The sequence below is a fragment of the Mus caroli genome, unplaced genomic scaffold (genome assembly GCF_978045245.1).
Source record: "Mus caroli unplaced genomic scaffold, Mus_caroli_1 scaffold_13, whole genome shotgun sequence".
Taxonomy (NCBI): Eukaryota; Metazoa; Chordata; class Mammalia; order Rodentia; family Muridae; genus Mus; species Mus caroli.
In genome coordinates, this window is record NW_028227268.1 from 113190638 (window position 1) to 113207689 (window position 17052).

Below are 17052 nucleotides of genomic sequence, written 5' to 3' on the forward strand. Positions count from 1 at the left end.
TTAAGTAGTAGCATATATTAAATTTATGACAAACACCTGGCTGATATTGCTGAACAGATGTATTAAATCATTTATACACTTTGAGGTTTTATTAAGAGTTTTCTTTTGGATATTATAAATTGTTGATTCATTTCTTTTATTTATATTTCTAGTATCTTAAGGTTTGCGCATCACTGTTAAATGTTAAAGTGATAATTTAAAGAATGTATTGCCTTTATCATTTGTAACTGAATTTTGTCCTATTCAATATTAACCTATTGTCAAAGTGAATTTTTCCTTCCCTATTTCCTCTTAGTTTTTTATATTTTAATTTCTATTAATATTTATTGTATGTAGTATGAAGTTTTAAATTGTATTTATATATTGTATAAATTTATATTTCTCTTAAATTTATGTAATTTACATATTTTTTTCTTTTTTTTTTTTTTTTTTTTTTGAGAGTCTTACTATGTTCCTCAGGCTAGCCTGAAACTCTCTATATAGCCAAGCTAGTCTTTCTGCCTCAATATTCTAAGAGGGTTATAGAGTTCTATTGTTTAAGAATAGTATTAAGTTATTTTCTGTTTCTCCACTACTTTACTCTTTTTGTCTTAATATTGTTACTATCCATTGAAATAAGGAATTATCCCTTTTTGTTGTGATTAATATGACACAATTTCAGTTCAGTTTATCAACCTGACAAACTCTTTTATTATTTATGTAAGAGTTTTGGACATCATATCGAATGTTATTTTTCACAATTTTCATTGATTTCTACATCTAATAATTTATTTGTATTTCATACATTTTAACTTGAATTTTATATCTTAAGTTCTTTGAACTTAAATAAGAATATATGTTTTGGATAGAACCAGAGGTATGTCTCACAGATCTCCTAGATGACTCTTATTTCAATCAACTTGACAGCATTAATCATCACAACTAATAAACAGAAAGTAAAAGAACACCAAAAATATGACACACTACAATCAAGGGGCGTTTATCCAAGAAGCACAAGAATGATTTAATACAGAGAAATCATGCCTATAAAATAGATCACCAGCCATCTGAAAGACAAAATCTATAGACACTCTAAATAAACTTTTAAAAAGCATCTAAAAAAGTTTAACATCCTTTCCTGAAGAAACCTGTAGCAACCAAGTCACAGTAGAAATGTGTCTCAAGAAGGTACAGCATTGAATATGACAAGCCCAACGCCATGCTAAGAGAAAAGCTAAAACTGCTCCTGATCAAACCTAGAACAAAATAAAAAAAATGTGTACTTTCTTCTTTTTTATTAGATATTTTCCTCATTTACATTTCAAATGTTATCCCAAACCCCTATACCCTCCCCCGACCCTGCTCCCAAACCCACCCACTACCCCTTCCTGGCCCTGGCATTCCCCTGTACTGGGGCATATGATCTTTGCAAGACCAACGGTCTCTCCTCCCATTGATGGCCAACTAGGACATCTTCTGCTACATATACAGCTAATGACATGAACTCTGGGGGTACTGGTTAGTTCATATTGTTGTTCTTCCTATAGGGTTGCACTTTCAAAACATCAACATAATAGCAATCATAGGAATAGTAGGAAAATTAGAGAAATAAATACACAGTATCCATATTGAAAGAGATGATGTCAAATTATCTACTTGCAAATGATCTGTTACATGTGAAAACTCTAATATTTCACCAGAGAAAGTCCTGTTGTAATTGATAAATGACTTAAGTAAAGTTGTAAGATACCAAAATCACATATATACAAAAATAACATGGCATATTCTAGTAAGAACTAAATGAAAAAATGAAAAACAAAGACCATTTTCAATAACCACAGGGGGAAAGTAGAAATACACTTAAACAAGAGAATGGATGATCTTAACAAATAATATTTTAAAATATTGATAAGCATAAGAAAATGGAAAAAAAGACCAAATGGACTTTGATTGAAAATGTTAATAATGTTTAAATGCTCATGCTACCAAAAGCCATCAATAGCATCGGTGTAATGGCAACCACAGAATACTTTGCCAAAAAAAAAAAATCAATCATATAAATTCTTATGAAGTCAAAAAGAAAAAAGGGGGAGTAGCCAAACCATACAGAACAAATATCGCTAAATACTTCAAAACACTTGATTTCCAAAGATGCTGAAACTTATAAAAAGCAGAATACATTAACAATGTCATAGAAATGCACACATACAAAAATGAAACCAATGAGCTAGTCTATATTCATCTGATCTTTTCAACATCAGCAGGAGGATACCTTAGAGAAAGTACACTGGTGGAAAGGTGGATTTATGTATCCAGAAAAATGACACTAGACATATTTCACTATACATAAACCTTAACAGAAAAATGATTCACAACCCCCAAATGACTTTCAAAGTTATATAAGTCTATTGGTAGGATAATGGAAAAATTGGTACAACAAATACTGTTTTACATAATAATACCAAAATACAAGAATTAAAAAAAATAAAAATTGAACTTATGACAAACTAGGAAGCTTGTGTTTCAGAAGAAACACTGAGACAGAAGGATGGACCATCTAGAGACTGCCATACCCGGGGATCCATCCCATAATCAGCCTCCAAACACTGACACCATTGCATACACTAGCAAGATTTTGCTGAAAGGACCCAGATATAGCTATGTCTTGTGAGGCTACGCTGGGGCCTAGCAAACACAGAAGTGGATGCTCACAGTCAGCTCTTGGATGGATCACAGGGCTCCCAATGGAGAAGCTAGAGAAAGCACTTAAGGAGCTGAAGGGGTCTGCAACCCTATAGGTGGAACAACATTATGAACTAACCAGTACCCCCTGGAGCTCATGTCTCAAGCTGCATATGTATCAGAAGATGGCCTAGTCGGCCATCAATGGAAAGAGAAGCACATTGGTTTTGCAAACTTTATATGCCTCAGTACAGGGGAATGTCAGGGCCAAGAAGTGGGAGTGGGTGGGTAGGGGAGTGGGGGGAGGGTATGGGGGACTTTTGGGATAGCATTAGAAATGTAAATGAAGAAAATACCTAATTTAAAAAAAAAAGAAAAAAAGAAAAAGGAAACAGTGAAAGGACAATATCTAGAATGGGAGAAATACACAAATGGATTATTTGGCAAGAATCTAAAGTCCAGAGTTCATAAGTTTGGAAAACTTTGAAAAAAGTGCTATGAGAGAATGTGGAAAAGGGCTGAAGAGGACCTGTTGCTCTTCCAGAAGAGCTGAGTTCAGTTCACAGAACGCACACTGAATGTCTCACAAATGCCTATTACTCTAGTTAGATCTAAGAATCTGAAGCCCAGTTTAGACCTTCACAGAGAGTATATGAACGTGATACACACACACACACACACACACACACACACACACAAATAATAAAATTAATAATTGAAACAAGAATGCTTAAATAACCAGGATAGCTACTTCTTAAAAGATTCACAAAAGCCAGCAAATATATTTTTTGAAGTTAAGGATTTAGTGGAAAAAAGGGAGACGAAAATGATATGTTATTTTATTACATACTTATAATTCCAAAAATAAAAGAACAAATAAAAAAGAACATACACAGTTGACAATCCCCCTCAAAGTGAAAACATAATGGAATCTCATCTAACCCCACTTCACATGGCTATTGTTACAAAGATAAAGTTACAAATGCTGGAATGAATCATTAAGAGATAGGTGAAATCATGCTTTGTGTGTAAGGATGTGAATTAGCATAGTCATCATAGGAAACATGAGAGTACCTAAGAAGAAAGAAACAGACAAAAAACTCAATGCTAAAACCTGAGCAAGCATGTAATCCAACAATTTAACACCTAGCCTTATATATCCAAAGGAAATAAAATGTTCTAATTTAAAATGTACACATGCCCATGTTCATTGTAGCACTATTTACCTAAGTTATATATACCTAAGTTATATGCAATCAACTGAAATGCTTGTAAATAGATGAATGGCTTAAAAATACAGCATCACACCAGGTATGGTGGCACAGATTATCACTCTCAGCTATATGGAGGATAAGTTGAGATAATGACGTGGGAGAGCTGACTCTGTCTGTACTTTACAGACAGCAGCACTCGGGAAATGACGGTCATTACGTCTCCTGTATGGGGGACACCTGGATGAGATGGGCCTGAGGTCATGAAATTGGGAGACCTAGCCCCTTCCCTTGTCAGCTTTGAAGTGTCTTGGGTGCCAAAGAGATGTATCCCCTTCCCACATGGGCACCGGCAGAACAGAAGTGCTGGCCTTGCCCCTCACCAGCTATAGCACTTGGGAGAGCCTAACCCCTCATCTTTCCTAGGCAGCCCAGTAAGCTTGCCCTGGTGACATGAGCACAAGAGATCAACCCCCCCCCCTCCTAAGGGCATGAGAGTGAAAGAGCTGCTCATGCCCCTTGCCTGGGAAAAGCTAGAAAGCTGGTCTTTGGCACAGGTATAAGAGGACGACCCAGGTGAATGGAATAGGTGGGAGGACCAATTCAACTTCCATTTCCAAGTAAAGTTGTTTGGGCAAAAGGGTATACTGTCTGAAACACCAGGCCACACTGCAGCTTCCTTGGTGAGAATTTTTATTTTATGGGTTTTGGTTTTGTTTGTTTTTAGTTTTTGTATTCATTTTGTAAGGAGGAACTAGGGTAAGGGTAGATACTAAGAGATGGGGAAATGAGTGGGATTAGGATACATGATGTGAAATTCACAAAGAATCAACAAAAAAATTTTTGTTGGCTGGGCGTGGTGACGCACACCTTTAATCCCAGCACTCGGGAGGCAGAGGCAGGTGGATTTCTGAGTTCGAGGCCAGCCTGGTCTACAAAGTGAGTTCCAGGACAGCCAGAGCTATACAGAGAAACCCTGTCTCGAAAAAAACCAAAAAAAAAAAAAAAATTTTGTTGTTTTTTTAAAATGTTCATTACTATGATTTCATTAACATTCATTGTACATCTGTATAACATTTCATACTCTGTTTAAGTGGAAACTTAGGTGTTCTTTGAAAAATCAGTTGTGTGGGATGATCTTTTACTGGGACAAACACATGAAGGAACAATTTGCTGAAGCAGATAAAGCTGAAAGGCTAAGCAGACTCATGAAGGAACATTTCCCTGAAGCAGACACAGGTTAAAGGATGCTCTGCTGAATCAAGGATGTGAAAGGACACATACACACATACTGGTCCACCTTACATTTGTCAGGACTCCATAGAGAGAAACGCTGAAAAACTTCTGGTGGTGTGCTGAGGCTTCTTGCTGCTTCCATGAACTCAGGCTGACTAGTGGAATGATGTCAGCTAAGACAGGCTCCAATGGAGTTTTGCTAAGTCAGTCTCATGTGCTTAGGCAAGACACATGGTGAGGAAAGAGCCATGGAGGACATGGATGTTTGGAGGAAGTAAAAATGGCCAACAAGTCCAAGGAGTCCTCAGCACTGAGATATATGACCGAATTATGATCTTCTCTAGGGCAGAGCACACTGACTGGTTGTACACTTCCAATCAGCTGGCCCTGATAACATACATAGAGGTAGAATTATGTGGATGAAGAAGGATATACATATATGTATGCAATAACAATTAGTGAAATTTCCTGACAACAGGTGGGCTATAAGGGAGGCTAAAGAATTTAAGAACCATTATTAAAAACCAGGCATTGAAAAATAAAGTTTATACTCTGTTGTATAATGATTGTAATAAATGATAATCACCTATCATTTAAAATTAACATAGCTTAAATAAAGTCTCCTGGGGTCACCAAGAAAAGAAAAACATAATTACTAGTAGTCCAAGTGAATACTTTCTATTGCTTTCTCTGTTGTGTTTTTGAGACAAGGTCTCTCACTGAACTCTGAATTCATAGATTTGGCTATACTGCTGGCCAACAAATCCAAAGGTTCTGTGTCCTTCTCTTGTCAGCATTGAGATTACAGGCACATGAATGCTACAACTGGCTGTTTTATTTTCATGAGTTCTGAGACTCCAAACTCAGGACTTTCAGCTTTCAAAGTAAATTGAGTCATCTCATAATCCACCAAACATGTTTTATTTGCATTTGTTTCGTGTTATAATTTAATTGCTTATCTCTCTCCCTTCCTCCCTCCATACCCTCACATATTCCCTTTCTCCCCTCTCCTTCAAATTATTGGACTCTGTTTTCACTAATTGTTATTGCATACATATATGTATGCATATATATATATATATATATATATATATATATATATGTGTGTGTGTGTGTGTGTTACACACATACATAACCCCATATATTATATATATATATGTATATATATATATATATATGTATATAAAATTTTACCTCTATGTATGTTATCAGGGCTAGCTGATTGGAACTGTACAACCAGTCAGTGTGTTCATCCCTAGAGAAAATCATCTCACTGGCTTCCCTCAATTAAGTATAGTTCCTCCTCTAGAGTTGAGGTTTCATTACCTTTTTCTCTGTTCCTTTTAGCATGTACATTAGTACCATCAATATTCATATAATGCTTGGTAAGTTATGCTGGTGATCCTTTATGAGTATAGTTTCTGACATTCCTGTGAGACACAAACTCACAAGATCAGTAGTAGACTCGCTGATCTCTGGTTCTGTTAATCTTTCCACCTCCTTCTCCTCCTTGAGCCTTAATTGTGTGAGTGTTTTGTATATGTGTCCTCTGAGACTCTGCTTCACAACTCTGCATTTTGATTGGTTGTGGTTTTCAGTAGTGATCTCTGGTTGGTTATGCTTTTCTGTATTGGTCTCAAATTCCAATATGTTATGAATCCAGTGTGTTTCCAAAAGTACCACCCCACATTGCACTTCACAGCTCAACAGCAGCCTTGGTTGTGAACTCACAACATTTCACTTGGCACTGTGCCTACTCTCATGTTTGCCACTCATCAGGCAATAGAGCATGCTATGTGCATGGAGCTTCATTCTTTTCTGGTGCATGCAAAGTTTTTCTACTTCTATGGAAATTCAGTGGCTTATAAAAATAAGTTATTTTATCCTGTCAATATTCTTCAGCACCTAAGTATGTGTCAGAGTACTGTATTGTTAGACATGTTGTACTAGGATATTTGATTTTTAAAATGGCTATTAATCCCTTAAGAGAGAAAGTGTGTTCAAAGCAACAATAATATTGAAAACCCTTCAATACATCTCTTAAACATTGCTCTTGTACAGCTACATGCAGACAAATTTTTTTCAATTGAGCAGGGAAAAATGTGATTTCATAGAGGTAGAATTTATTTCGGAAATTATAAGTAATATTTATTTATATTTTAATAGAAATTAATTTTATCTATAAGTAAGTGACTAAATTAGGTAGAAGAGGTAAAAGATTCTGGTGATAGTGCAGCAGGGTCTTCACTAGCAGGTTGTGTATACATAAACAATGAGAAAATACATCAGGCCATCTCTGTGATATGAATCGACTTTAGTAATCATGATGCTGTGGGAATAAATTTCTGTTTAATTAGTAATGAAACATTGGCTGCAAAAAACCTGAACTGAGCCAAACTAAACAGACTCCTGAACAGCAAGAATACAATATATTGCAACAAAGCAAAAGAATGTTTTGAACAAATTAAAAAATTCTCAAACATAAACATAAAGACAAACAATGTTTTAAGAAATGTGTTTCTGTCACTGAAAAATGTGTTTACTTGCGCCTTACAAATGTTCTTTGATTTAAAGACTAGGGCAGAATGCATGATGGGAAATCTTCTGTTCCCCCTTAGTTCTAAAATGTCAGAAGCAGTCCATTAGAGAGAGTAGAAGACTAAAGTTCACACCATTTCTATCAGACATGCTAAAAAAATCCTGGAATTTAGTAATGGCCAATTCTGGGAGTGCTAAGGGCAGCCCAATGGTTGTAACTGGTATTTGCAGAAGGACACACAGTTACTAGTTTGTGTAATATATATTTATGATGGGCAAACACAAAGTATAACTGCTTTGTTCTTAAAATGTTGCAAAGGTATATACTCCTATGAATAGAGATGAAGTGCTTTTCAATACAAAAACGGGAGAGAAAGTTAAGGTACCACTCACTCTAACTCCTCACAAATCAAGAGGAACAAGTCTGATTTATGACTTTGAAAAGGTGTAAGGGTCATGGAAGGCAAGGAGGGCAGACTGTAAAAGGCTAGGAGACACTGGTTAGAACTTTAAAGGAAACAACAGGCTCAGAGCAGAAGTGGTAGGAAAGGGGACTTTTCTCCCCTACTTGTTCTTCTTATGTAGAGGAGTAATGGAAAAACAAAACAAAACAAAAACAAAAACAAAACAAACAAACAAACAAACAAACAAAACCTCCAGATTCAAAAAGAGCAAGAAACAAACAAGCAAACCCCTGTAATGGTAGAATTGTACCTGTCTGAAGCAGAAGATGAAAAATCGTTCAGTCTGTTGTCTAAGGATCTTAGTTCTGCCTCATCACTGCGGTGTGTGAAAGCCGCTCAGGCAGACAAAATGAGAGAGTGCATGCCTCCATTCCCTCCTCACAAACAGCAGAATGCAGGGGTGGTAGAAAATAGCCTAAGATGAGAGCTCCAGCCTGGGTGAGAAGCAGAGTAGCCTGAGGCGGAGGAGGCTGAAGTTCCCAAACTTTCTGACATTACCACTGGGAACTGGAGCTGGTGGAGCTGGGAATGAGGTGGCTGCAAGTAATAAGCTCTGGGCTGAAGGGAGGGTGAACTCTAGCTCAGGTCAGGGTTGAATGTGTATGTCTGGAGGACAGAGGGTCCTTCTGAGCTCTGTATGATGAATGCTTCCTCCACGGAGATTCTTGACGCAAGAGATAGTCTTTGTTTGTCCAACTGTTTATTCATTGTTCATCATGGAAAATGGGTACATATGACTTACTCAGGTTGGACCAGAGATTAATGACTTTTGGTAGGAGGAATGTATGGGAAGGGAAGCTTTTAGGGCCCATCTAGACACCTCATTAGCATGGAGAGCTCTGTGTTCTGTGCTATATGACTAGTGGTCATGATCTCCATCTGCGATGTAGTGGTCACATGCTTCAGGACAGGAACATGGTAAGGAGTAGATGAAATGTCTACCATTCTCTGATATGAGAATTTACTGGGTTTCTGAATCTGCTCAACCTTCTCAGTTTTCGTCTGGTGAAAGTGGTCCACTTGCCCCACAGTTGCCTTGTGTTATTAACTACTATACTGGGGAAAGAAAGGTACAGATCCCCAGAAGTTGAATCATAAATGCACAGTTGACAGAGTGTTTCCATGGCATTCAGACTAGTCTAAGTTTGATGCCCATTGATGGCTAGTAACAAGCTGGTGGGAGAAGGAGAAGATCAGGAGTTTGAGTTAAGATCAGTGTGTGTGTAGAATCAAAAGCATAGTAAAAATCTATATAAATACATCTCTAAACATAAAAGCTGCATCTTTACTCACTACGAACACAAGACTGGAAACCAACAGAACACGGAGAACACTACATACTTGCTGGCCCAATCTGAGACAAGCAAACCTAAACGAAGACTGCTGTGGCAGGCACCATAGCCCTGGTTAGAGGAAATTATAAACTCAAAGGCAAATACACCATGGACCAGGTCACACCAGAGCCTTGGTTTTTTTTAGTAGGGAAAAATCATGTTCCCTAGAAAACAGCTTGATCTCCACTCCACTAAGAGTTTGCATACTAACCAATCTGGTGAAATAAGATTTTACAAGATTCAAAATCAAGCAGTGTTGAATTCAGAAAGCATTTTGAGAAGGAGTCATACGCACAATAAACAAAGAAAACACAGCACATATTATGACAACAGAATTACCTCAGACTTTGTAATAGAAATTATGAAAGCCAGTGATAGTCACTGGATATCTATCTATCTATCTATCTATCTATCTATCTATCTATCTATCTATCTATCTATCTATGATCTATCTATCTAAATATAAATAAGTATGTAACTGTGTGTATGTATGTGTGTATATATACGTATGTATGTGAGTGTATGTATATTGTGTCTGTATACTCTTTACAATAATGCTGAATATTAATAATCTAAATTTTCTATAAAAAAAAGACAGACTACTGTTTTGAAATTGTGCCTCCTAGAAATGTCATAGAAGCTATACATATTAAGTCTCACCAACAGGACTGCCAAAACATGACTCAGCCAAGGAGGATAACAATAGATATGTGAAGGTAGAAAAATCATATGGCCTCATAGATGTATGTTTGTGTGTGTATATGTGTGTGTGTGTGTGTGTGTGTGTGTGTGTGTGTGTGTGTGTGTGTGCATTCTAACTACATATATACGCCATGAATTTGAAAAAGAGCAGGGAAATTGAGTACATAAGAGGATTTAGAAAGAGGAAAAGAAAAAGGGAAATGATGTAATTGTATCATAATCTAAAAAAAAATATTGCCGGGTGGTGGTGGAACACACCACTTGGGAGGCAGAGCCGGGCGGATTTCTGAGTTCGAGGCCAGCCTGGTCCTCAAAGTGAGTTCCAGGACAGCCAGGGCTATACAGGGAAACCCTGTCTCGAAAAACCAATATATATATATCAAACAAATATCCATAGCTATGATTAATTTTCAGCACATGTATTTGTCTAGAGGAAGTAAACAATTAGTCTAAATGGATGAAAAATACTTAAGCCAGATAACCTCTGATTTACACACATCTTGATGAGATTCTACTGCCTAGAAAGTCTGGCACTAATTGTAATTCATGCTAACTGTGCTGTGTATTCACGCTGAAAAAGACATCCCAATTATTAGAGTCATTTTCATTTAGTGTGTTTAAATAGAAAAATTTTCCCTGATACCATCCTATAATCAACACTAAATATTGTTTAGGCTACATCAATCAGTTAGTTCTTATGCACATAAATCAAGTGAAGGCAATATCTATCACTAGGAGTGTGTGGTGACTGTGTAGTGTCCACAAGCCTATAAGTAGAGGATGAGTGGCCTGGATATTCTATATTCTACAGTCTACAGAAGTTCATGTTTGGTTCCAAACTTACACATGGTAAAAGTATCCTATCCCACTCCATATATGTTGATGGAGTAGATTAACCATATGGACGTAGTTGGCCTCATAGAATCCCTTAGTTCTAGGAAGAGAGCTAGAATATCTACATGGTGATCATCCTTGGCAGTATCCTACTTACTTCTGGAATATTCCAGTTGTTTCCCCAGCAAGAGTGATGATATAAGCTATAGACCACATTAACCTCCCCAGATGAGCTCCCCTAGACAGCATGCAAACCCCTGCTAACCTCTTTTGGCTGAATAACAAATACCAGGGTAGATATGCAGAGTCCCTTGCTAGGTGTTATAAGAGTAGAACTTTACTCCTTGCCCAAGAGTGTGACCACAGTGACCATTGCTTACATGTGAGTCTGTGCAGCCAATATAAAGTCTTTGTAGCATTTTCTGTCTGAGTGTTTCTACTGTTGCCTGTCATTGTATTTTTGTTTTAAATGTTATTCTTTTACCTGGAGTAAATTGCTATTCTAAATTAACTACTAGCAATAGATTGTTAGACTACACTTATCTCAATTTTCCTATCTACTTTCAAGCTGGTGAAAAGTAACACAAAGAATAGGTAAGTTTACTCTAATCATAATCAAAGGAATTCGATAAGAACACTGGGAAACAGCTGGAAGCCATTTAAAGTTGTATGTTTTCAGTAGCTCTTTGTTCTGATGTACTTTATTGCATATAATACATAAAAGCACAAAAACAACAAGAGTTTTATTTAACCCTCCATTTTATTTAAGGTAAAGTACTACTAAAATATAAGATCTGTAGTAATGTGAAGATAATGCAAGAAGGTGAAATCCATTTGGAAATGTCTTTAGTTCTTCAATAAAGGGACTATGGTGGCCATTCTCATGTCACTGGAATTGTTTAGTTTATGGCATCTTTCAGATTAAAATGCTGGACCCGAGGTGTAGTCTCATCACTGCCCAGCCCTTACATTACACCCCTTCAAAACTCATACAAAATCACATGGGGGGAATATCCTAGCTTCATTCCTGCTGGTCTGATAAAGCATTGTGACTAAAATCAATTTGGAGAGGGATATTTTTATTTGGTCTACATATTCCGTCAGAGAGGAAATTCAGTACAGGAACTCAGAGCAGAAACCTGGAGACAAGGACTGTGGAAAAACATTGTTTGGTAGCTCATTCATCAGCCCATGCTTAGCTTGTTTCTTTTACATCCCAAGACCACTAGCCTTGAGATGGTGCCATCTACAGTCTGAACTAGGTCCTCCTGAATTAATTAATAATCAAGGTAACCATGCACAAGCTAACCTGATAAACACAGTTACTGAATTAATAGTCTTTATCAAGTGATGCTAGGCTGTGTCAAGCTGACAGTTAATACTGACCAGGGCAGAGAGAATCATAAAATCAGGCAGGGTACAATAAAACATGTTTGATATCATCACCACATTTATTTGTTAGGTTATCTTGGTTGCATTTGTTTATTTTGTTTTTGCAATTATTTTTATTACATTTATTTATTTATTTATTTGTGTGTGTGTGTGTGTGTGTGTGTGTGTGTGTGCATGCTTATGTGTGGATCCAAATGTGTTAATTTTTTTATCCCTAACACTGGGACTTGGTAGACTAAACTTGGATCTTTAAGCTTGGCAGAAAGTGTCTTTACCACTGAGCCATTTTGCCTTTGCCATCAAAATATTTATGATTTAAGAATTTATAGTTGTATGTTATAGGAGATTATGATTCAGATATATGCAGTTATGAGACACCTAGGAATAATAAACAGATTGAAGCTTATGTGAAGCTGTGAGTCTAGGTAACTAGAACACAACCCACTTTGTCAATCTGTATGACTTTACAATTTATTTTGTAGGAAGTAGAGTGGTAGATGATGTACTGAAAATCAGTCAAATATTCACTAAATTAAATGCTCCATTAAAAAAGGAAAAGTGGATAATTAAGAATTCACTAAAAATTCTTTAAGTCAGCTAAATGTGACCTCAAACACCAAGTATAAATAGTTGACAGTTCTTCAGCCGAATCTCCATTTCTCATATAAGGTAATGTTTGTTCACTCTCATCACTTTATTATCTAAATGAACGGCATCAAAATATCATATCCAAGAACTGAAGTAATTCTGGCTAAAGGTCATATAATTTGGGGCACAATTACTGACTGGATGACTTCTATGTAATTCTGCTCCAGATATTTAGAGTTTTCAAAAAAGTGAGTCAGGGCATTTTTGCTTGTTTTCAGAACTGGGAAGGCAGAGACCATTGATCACCTGGACTGTGGAGCTGAAATCTAGGCTGTCAGATAAGAATAGGGTCACCATGTGGAACACAATTCTGATTCAGGTTTCCATTCTTGCTGTCCATCCCTTGTTTGCTTTCTCTACGTTATTCCTGAATACTGATTACACCATGCTTTGATCTCCCCATACCTGACACCTTGTAAACATGCAGTCTATGTTCCATTAACTGTTTCCTTTTTTCTATCCCTCGTTTTTCATTAACTTTCTAATAAATGCTCAGTTTGTGGGAGGCTCTTGACCTAATAGATGTCCATGTTTTATTTGATACTATTATTAATACATCATGAAAATAGCCATTCATCTCTCATTGCAAAAGCATCTTAGTTGACAATATCTATGCACATATCTTTTATAAAACACTTCTGTGAAATCCCCACTTGACATACACATCAATTTAATTTCAATTTCCAATAGTCTTCTGTGACACATGAAATTCCTAGAATGTCATATCAAGCAAAGTGACATGACATTATCAGAGTTAATTTTCAAAAGTGAAGATTAAGAAACTGTCACTTGACTCCAAAAAGGATTCTGATTTCTTGAATAAGACAACAAAAATTTATGAAATATATCTGCCAATAAAATATACTTAGTTTTAACATCTTAGCCCTGTTTTCATGATGTTGAGTTATTTTCAGTTTCTGTTCATTTAAATGTACACTTAATGTTAATTCACACTTAGTTGCCACAAACTTTAAGATTACTATAATTTACAACTATACAGATAAGTGTAAATTATGTGCCTCATCTTTAGTTAACAACAGATATTCCAAGTACCATTGTCACCAGGAGCTGTCCTCACGACAGCATCACCTTCTATCCTGTCTGTACATTTTCTTTCCCCTGATTGTGTTGGCATTATTTATTTCGGGTCTCTGTAATTGATTTCTCAACCTAAATACTCTTGTATTCTGAATATTACTTTTGTTTCTTCTGGTCTTTTGCTGTGCATGCCACAGACCTTGTAATTCTCATTTTAATGATAGCTAAATAAGTGACTTGCTAATAGACCACTCATCTCCTACTGATGTGGAGAAGATGGTCTTCATCTTCTGAAGTTTTGGGTTGAAATATCAGACACCCAGTGGTTGACAACATAACAGTTTCCATGATGACATATTAAACATTGACATTCTACAGGTCCTTGAGGAATTTTCACATTAAAACAAAACAAAACAAAGCAAAATAAAAACAACAACAAACAACAAAAACCAAGTGAGTTTGTGGTCCTAAATTGATTTGAATTATATATGGCAATAATTTGCTCCAGATAACTAAGAACTTCAAAGAGATGTCTGGTCATTGGATTTTACACATACATATGCCACTTAAAGGCATCTTCATATTTTATTTGTGTGGATATCAGATTTCTTCTCTCTACTTTTATTTTTAAGTCTTTTATGGAACTTCTATATCTCCTGCATCTGTAGCTTTACCATGAACTCTCAAGTTACAAAGCAAATCAGTCAAGTCACCTTCTTCCTCTCATTTACAATCATTGAATAAAAATACATTGTTGTAGCATGGTCACTTTCCTGGCCTTTGACTTGCTTGACTCTTCATGTACCATGTACTTGAAACACTTCAGTAGCTGTTTGGGGAATATTGTACTTTTTTTTTCTTCTAGTTTCTAACAATGTTTCTTAACTAAAATTAGTTTTCCACAATTTTAAATCTACTTTGTACAAAATTCCCTTTAAAAATCATTTAAAATATTCCTTAAAAATTACTAATGAAGATGGGATCTAATTTCCAAGTTATGTTACAATGTTACAGAGCTGTTTAAAAGCACTCAAATTATTTCTGAAAGTCTGAGAGTTTCTGTTTTGTTATTTTAAGCTAAATCAATCAAGGCATGGAATACACATGCAGTAAGCAGGGGTAACTGATCCCATAAACCTAGCCCTGAATTAATATGCTAGATGAATTTTTTCTCCCTTTTTAAAAAATTCAGTATTGCTATTATAAAAATGCAAAGAATTCATTACTTTTATGTAACATTTTATATGAATTTATTACTTAATTAGTTTTTACCTTATGTGACAGGGGTTATTGAATGAACCTTACACTTCCATAAAGCCAGAACAAAAATCTAAGTAATCTTTTGTAGGGTCTCCTATTAAAATGCAGTCTAGACCAACACAAAAATGTATTCACATACCTCAGAGAATTTTCAATTTGTCACATCTTTCAAGCAGTTGGGAAGATGTGTATTCAAGAAGTGATTTATTTCCTATGAGAAAACAAAAACACTCAAAAAAAAACCGAAAATAATTATTTCTACATGATTGCAAATAGTTGACACCTACACAATGCTGCGTAAAATTGTACTGAATCTGAAAGAATTTTATGAGCAAGCTGAGATGGAGATGAGTCAGCACTGGAGTAAGCAACATTAACCATAGAATATGCAGGATTTCAGATGACATGGAGAGAACATTCAAAGCAGACTTGACACAGTGCATGGAACTATAATCTGTGTCACTAGGATCATTGTTGTGTTCATATTTATCTATATTCCATTCTAATAATCAGAAGAACAAGGACCTATTCTATAGTCAAGTTTGTCAATACAGACACGATATGGTCATATCTATAAAAAAAAACAAAGGTAGTTAACAAATATAACCATACATTAAACTATCCATATTTAGGTATCATATAATGAATATAGCATGTCCTGCACAAAGCTTGACCTTTGAAAATCTCAAAGGCTCTGCAGAGTATATAATGTTTGTTATTTTTTGAGTGGTCCACCTCCTTCAGGGCTGATTTTCTATTGGGAATTTTGAGGCTCTATGTCTTTAGAGGCACGACATACTCATCTTATACTCAATACTTTATCTCACACAGTTCTGAAATAATATGAACTTTGTAAATATTAGTGCTGTATCTTAATCTGTTCATGACTGAACTAAGGATGCACATTCTAATAAGTTCTTGATGGAGAGAAGATGCCAAAATCTTTGCTCCTTTTCTCTTTAATGTGTTAACTTTTCTGATTTCAGAGATTTAAAAACTATTCTGGCCTTCCAGTTTCCGTCTATGCCCAGAGCTGATCCCGTGTCACAGCACTGCATTACCCAAATACTGCTGGGAGAGAGCTATTCTCCAAGGAGTACTGGCACACCTGTAAGCACAGGTAAGACCACCACTTCTGCTCTGAAGAACCTACCCAGAGACCTCAGGACACAGGAACCAAGGAGAAGCCTGTGACAAGATCCTTCCGATTTCCATATGTGCCACAGAGCTGACCCTGTGCCACAGCTCTCCATACTCAAATTCATCCTGGAGAGAAATGGTCTCCCAGGAGTACTGACACACAGTCTTGTAGGAGGAACAAGCCACAGTCAGAGACAACAGGACCAGTTAACACCAAAGATATATAGATGGTGAGAGGCAAGAATAAGAACATAAGCAACAGAAACCAAGGCTACTTAGCATCATCAGAACCCAGTTCTCCCTCCATAGTGAGCCCTGGATACCCTAACAAACCAGGAAAACAATATGATGATAGAGGACATAAATAACTCCATTAAAGAAATACAGGTTTCTACTGAGTGTTAGTTACATTCTCCCATCATAAAATGTGCAAAGGATTCTTGAACTATCACAAATCATGAGCAGCCTGTATTGGCTTATGTTTCTGTAGATCAATAGATATATATCTGTTTGGATAGCTGAATATATATGTTGAAATACTTTATTATTTATAATGTCCACATATCCTTTTATCCTGAAATATCTTGTAATTTC